Consider the following 6,819-nt stretch of genomic DNA (forward strand, 5'->3'; position numbering starts at 1 on the left):
TGGGCCAGAGGGACAGACTGGGAATCCTTTTGGTGTACCGCCCACCTTGCTGCCCAATGGCTTCCCTAACTGAGCTGACGGAAGTGGTCTTGGAGGTATTGCTGAGATCCCGCAGACTATTAGTACTGGGGGATGACAACATCCATGCCGAGGCTACTTTGTCTGGCGCAGCTCAGGACTTCATGGATGCCATGACAACCATGGGGCTGTCTCAATATGTTAGTGGCCCAACGCATACATCGGGGCATACTCTTGACCTTATTTTTGCTACTGGACATGGGGATAGTAATCTGGATGTGGGGAGTTTTACATCTCTCCCTTTGTCATGGTCAGATCACTCCTTGCTGAAGTTTAGACTCTCAGTGGCCTTTTCCCTCTGCAAGGGTGGGGGACCTATTAAAATGGTCCGCCCCCGGAGACTAATGAATCCTGAAGGTTTTCAAAGGGCTCTGGGGGATTTTCCGGCTGATAGGACTGGCGCTCCTGTCGAAGCCCTGGTTAATCTGTGGAATGCAGAGATGACCCGGGCAGTGGACACGATCGCTCCTGCGCGCCCTCTCCTTTGTAGAGCTCATATGGCTCCGTGGTATACACCAGAGCTAAGAGCGATGAAACAAGATAGGAGACGGCTTGAGCGGAGTTGGAGACGAACTCCCGACGAATCCAATTATGCGCTGGTTCGTGCTTCTACCAAAATGTATGTAGGAGCGGTGAGGGTGGCGAAGAAACAACATTTTGCCGCCACTATTAAGTCATCTCTCTCCCGCCCAGTGGAGCTTTTCAGAGTCGTCCGAGGGCTACTCTACCCAGGCCCACAGGACATGGCAGATACATCGGTGGCCCGCTGTAATGAGTGTAACTCTGTTGATTCTCCTTGATCTCTCAGCGGCTTTTGATACCATCGACCATGGTATCCTTCTGAAGAGGCTTGCGGAGTTGGGTGTTGGAGGCACTGCTTGGCAGTGGTTCCATTCCTACTTGGCGGGCTGTCTCCAGAAGATAATACTTGGGGAACATTGCTCAACACCATGGGTTCTCCAGTATGGGGTCCCGCAGGGTTCGGTTCTGTCTCCCATGCTTTTTAACATCTATATGAAGCCGTTGGGTGCGGTCATCAGGAGTTTTGGAGTGCGTTGTCATCAGTATGCTGATGACATGCAGCTCTATTTCTCCTTTTCATCTTCTTCAGGTGAGGCGGTCAATGTGCTGAACCGTTGCCTGGACGCGACAATGGACTGGATGAGAACTAACAAGCTGAGACTCAATCCTGATAAGACTGAGATGCTGCTGGTGGATGGTTTCTCTGGTCAGATGGTGGATACATACCCTGTCCTGGATGGGGTTACACTCCCCCTGAAGGAGCAGGTTCGTAGCTTGGGAGTCGTTTTAGACTCTTCCCTGTCACTTGAGGCTCATGTAGCCTCGGTGGCACGGAATGCGTTCTACCAACTTCGGTTGGAAGCCCAGCTACGTCCCTATCTGAGTAAGGAGGACCTTACATCAGTGGTACATGCTCTGGTAACCTCACAATTGGACTACTGTAACGCACTCTACGTAGGGCTACCTCTGAAGACGGTTTGGAAGCTACAGCTAGTGCAAAATGTGGCGGCCAGACTGCTAACAAGAACCAAGCGGTCTGAGCATATAACACCTGTTCTGGCCCGCCTGCACTGGCTTCCAATATGCTTCCAGGCTAGATTCAAAGTGTTGGTACTAACCTATAAAGCCTTATACGGCGCAGGACCACGATATCTGCTGGAACGCCTCTCCCGATACGAACCAGCTCGTACACTACGGTCTACTACGAAGGCCCTCCTCCGGGTCCCGACCCATAGGGAGGCCCGGAGGGTAGTAACAAGATCTAGGGCCTTCTCAGTGGTGGCCCCCGAATTGTGGAACAGGCTCCCCGAGGAGGTACGCTTGGCGCCGACACTATTATCCTTTCGGCGCCAAGTTAAAACTTTTTTCTTCTCTGAGGCATTTTAATTTTTAAGTTAATTTAAGTAAATGTTATAATCTTATTTTAAATGGTGTTTTATGTATTTGTTATATTAGATCCTGTTATTTTATTGTATATGCTTTTATGTTCACCACCCAGAGAGCTGTTTGCTAGTCGGGCGGTATATAAGTTTAATAAATAAATAAATAAATATCTACTACTATACTATATCTACAGGTTTGTTGACAGTCTCAAATAATTCAAAAACAGTGATGAGACACAGCTTTCCTTTAGAGACCATGCTGATTTTTCCTCAGCAAGACTTTTTCTTCTATATGTTTAACAATTTGAGCTTTAATAATATTTCCACCAACTTAGGCTAACATGCTATAATTCACTAGATCGCTTCTTGAAAAATAGTGTTACACTGGCAACCTTCCATTCCTCTCCTCAGGAGACTAGTTTTAGTAACAAAGACTGAGCAGTCCACCCACTGCTGAACATATGCTGCATGTGAGTCAGACAAAGCTAAAAGGTGATTTTGACAGTGACTTAAATAACAGAGACATTGCTTTCATCATTACACTCTGATCTAAGGATATAGACAGATCAGTCCATGTCAATTTTGTATGCCTTCATTCATAAGCCCATTCCATCTTTTTTTGCACTTAGAAAATGTGCACAAATATTTATATTTTAATACTTATTTTACTTATTGTATCTCAATGTATGCATTTCTGAATGTACTTTATCTTAAAATATACACTTTCAATGTATTTTGGAAGTTTTATGAGCCAAGGAGTTTATTGCAATATTTAGAGAAGTGTAATATCAAAAGGATAAATATGTTCCAGTCTGCACAAGAAAACTAAGCCAAGAAACCAAGATAGATCTTTATATTCACCAACCCAGTCCAGACCACAATCCAAAATTTGAGCTACTGGAGTCACTGCAAACCAGAGAAAATGCCTGCCCATGAGATCACATTGGCAGGCGTATAAGAGAGGGAGGGAGAGGATCTTCTTGCAGTGGTTACACAATTATGGAATTTTGTCTTGTCAGGTTTGGAGGTCCCCCTTATTTGCATTTATTTCAGGATGCTTTTTCTAAAATCAATTGATCCTATCGATTTTACGGATATTTAAACGATCCTCCTGGTATCTAAATGCTCTTTTAGTGTTTGGTGGAAACAGGTGCCAGAAGTAGGAACTGCAATTGGGAAGAATGAAAGGGGCTATAGGCTGGTGTGTTACTTGTCTGAGGGCAAGAATGCAACTCACCTAAGGACGCCCAATGAGTCAATAACTTAAATGGATACTTCACCTAGTTCCTGCTTGAGTGTCCATTGAATCAGATGTGCTCTTTTCAGTGTTGCATAGCGCTTGGAGCTGGCAGAGAGAAACACAGACAAAGCAGGCAAGGAACTGATAAAAGGAGAGGGACTAAATTTATTGCACAGCCACTTTCTTGGCCTTCTTAAGCAGGAGCGGAGAAACTGTGGTCCACCAGCTGGTGTGCTTCAGTCCCCATCAGCCTCAGCTAGCACAGAGAATGGTCAGTGGTCAGCAAGGATGGGATTTGTAGTCTAGCTCACAGGTTGCCCATCCCTGTAAAGTACGTTTTTAAAAGTGAAGACAATGTTTTCTAGCAGTGCCTGTGGAAAAAAAAACGTTCTTCCCGATACTAAAAAAGGTTGAGTTTAATTATTTCAAAGTATATTTAGTATGCAGAGTACCATCCAGTGAGGTCGTGACTAAACGTGGATTTGGATTTTGGATTTGTCTAAACAAGAAATAAAAGTGATGAAATTTTGTGTGCCTAATTTATGTAACTTCCCCCCTGCTTTGGAATTAAATAGTTTGATCTTAGGAGTGGGAGACAAATTCAATTCAGTTCACATTTAAAGGCAAACCTGCCTTATTTGCTCTTTCTGAAACAATACACAAATGAAAACACAGCCAGTCTTTGACATCTGCACTTTCCCAAATTCTGTAATGCCGTTCTCTAGCCAAGTAATGTGTACAAAAATACATATACCGGGATAAAGTGTGCATAAGAATGTATATATTAGTGAAAATAACATAGAATTCCTATTAGGCAAAATTGCTTTACAAAATGTGTATACATTCTCATCAAAATGCCGATGAATTTTCACGAGGATTTTTTAAAAATGCAAATTGATGTGCAGAAGCTAATTAAGGTCAGGAAAAATGAGAAACTGGAATCACCCATCCCTGTTTGATCTACAGTTAGCTGGGCATCCCCACATGTTCATCTCATCCCCACTCATCCATCAGAACTCCTCCTCAAATGAATGACTCATCCAAGCAAAAAAGCCTGTTAAAACATTACTTCATTCAAATCATTTTGGAAATGTGTGGGTGTTTCACCGCTCCAAGCATAGTGGCAGCAACCCATACACTCTGCCACTCTCATAAGCAGCCCACCTCCAGTGATGTACGCAAAAGATGCCCAGTGATTGTAATGCAGTAATTGTGAGCACCAGGCAGGTTCATGGGCTTGGATGGGAGTCGGGAGTCTCAAATGTTTCATGGGAGGTGTGGGAGAGTGCTGTTTCCCAGGAGGTGGGGTCATCCATGGTAGGCAGGGTACTGTGGGAAGGACACTGTCTGCTAAGATGCTTGCAACTAAAATATTTGGAATACTGGGTTTGCTGGCGAGTCAAGGAGGTGAGGCAGGGACAATAAAGGTGTTTACACTTTATATTCAAACTAGTAATAGTGTCATAGCTTCTACCACAGAACTGCTGGGAACTGAAATTTAGAGAGGTTGCTTAAACTCTTGGAAACAAGTTTGAAATTGGCTTGCATTTGTAGAGAAAGCACACCCTTACGAGACTACGGAATAGAAGGTTCCATCCCAAGTCACCCTGGGGCACCCACATGCAAATGGCTCCAGACCCAATGAGGGATGTGACAACTGGGAACACGTCAAATAGGTAATTGGCTAAAGGTTCATGGCTAAAGGAACCCTGTCAGCCTGGAGTCATGTTAACACGGAGCTCCAGCAACCCTTCGTAGCAGGACCAGCACCGGGCATGACTGGGCTCTTGGGCACCAGACTGCCCCAAGCCCTGGTTGTCATAATCCCTAACAGCCCCTCCTGATGCAGGGGGCACAGGCTTAAATAGGCCTGCCTGCCTCACCTTCCATATTGCTGCGTCAGCGCACCAGCATGCCTGCCATCATCCAAGATGGCGGTGGGAGCATCAACCCCTTAGGGATACCCCTGCACCATCTTGGGTGAAGGTAGGCATGTGCACATAGGGTGCTGATGCTGACAGGTAGGTGGGGTGGGCGGGCCTATTTAAATCCATGCCACCTGCATCATAGAATCATAGATAGTAGAGTTGGAAGGGGCCTATAAGGCCATCAAGTCCAACCCCCTGCGCAATGCAGGAATCCATATCAAAGCATTCCTGACACATGGCTGTCCAGCTGCCTCTGGAATGCCTCCAGTGTTGGAGACCCACTACCTCTCTAGGTAATTGATTCCATTGTCGTATGGCTCTATCAGTTACGAAGCTTTTCCTGATGTCCAGTCGAAATCTGGCTTCCTGCAACTTGAGCCCATTTTTCTGTGTCCTGCACTCTGGGACGATCGAGAAGAGATCCCAGCCCTCCTCTGTGTGACAACCATTGTCTTATAGACAAATTCATGGAGGACAGGGCTATCAATGGCTACTAGCCATGATGGCTGTGCTCTGCCACCCTAGTCAGAGGCAGCATGCTTCTGAAAAACAGTTGCCGGAAGCCTCAGGAGGAGAGAGTGTTCTTGCACTCGGGTCCTGCTTGTGGGCTTCCCCCAGGCACCTGGTTGGCCACTGTGAGAATAGGATGCTGGACTAGATGGGCCACTGGCCTGATCCAGCAGGTTCTTCTTATGTTCTTAACCTTTCATGTACTTAAAGAGTGCTAACATATCTCCCCTCAGTCTTCTCTTCTCCAGGCTAAACATGCCCAGTTCTTTCAGTCTCTCCTCATAGGGCTTTGTTTCCAGTCCCCCGATCATCCTTGTTGCCCTCCTCTGAACCCGTTCCAGTTTGCCTGCATCCTTCTTGAAGAGCGGAGACCAGAACTGAACGCAGTATTCAAGATGAGGCCTAACCAGTGCTGAATAGAGGGGAACTAATACTTCATGTGATTTGGAAACTATACTTCTGTTAATGCAGCCTAATATTGTATTTGCCTTTTTTGCAGTGACATCACACTGTTGGCTCATATTCAGCTTTTGATCAACGACAATTCCAAGATCCTTCTCACATGTCGTATTGCTGAGCCAAGTATCCCCCATCTTATAACTGTGCATTTGGTTTCTTTTTCCTAAGTGTAAGGTTCTTCCTCAGTGTGGTTGTCTCCCCTCCATGATTCATGGCAGCGTTGTGTCACTGGGTGTGATTTGTTCCACAACCCGATGCCAGCACGGATCATGGAGCAGCAGCTCTATCAGCCTAAGGAGGAGCCCTTCTGGGCTGCTGGGGTCCTCGGCCAACATCAAACCTGGCCATCTGCTGGTGTTGGGCCTGCTTTGTGGGGTGCTTCTCTGGAGGACAGCAGCTGGTTCTGGTGCATTCTAGGAAAGGCTTCATTTGAGCTAGAGCTCCAGCCCCTGCTTCATATGCCAGGGCTCAGGAGAAAGTGATTTGGACCTTGTGTAGAGTGCATTTTCTTCAGCTCTGAGGAATCACATCATCTGGGATTAATGATAAAGGCTATATGACTATATGAAGCCAGGCTGTATTAACCTATGCGTCAAATCAATATTGGCCTGGACCAAAATTCTCTATTCTTATCAGCAATGGTTTTCCAAAGTCTCAGGCAAAGGTCCTTCCAGCATCTGCCAACTATGTGTCAGAGCCC

Source organism: Rhineura floridana, chromosome 1, assembly GCF_030035675.1.
Source record: "Rhineura floridana isolate rRhiFlo1 chromosome 1, rRhiFlo1.hap2, whole genome shotgun sequence".
Lineage (NCBI taxonomy): Eukaryota > Metazoa > Chordata > Lepidosauria > Squamata > Rhineuridae > Rhineura > Rhineura floridana.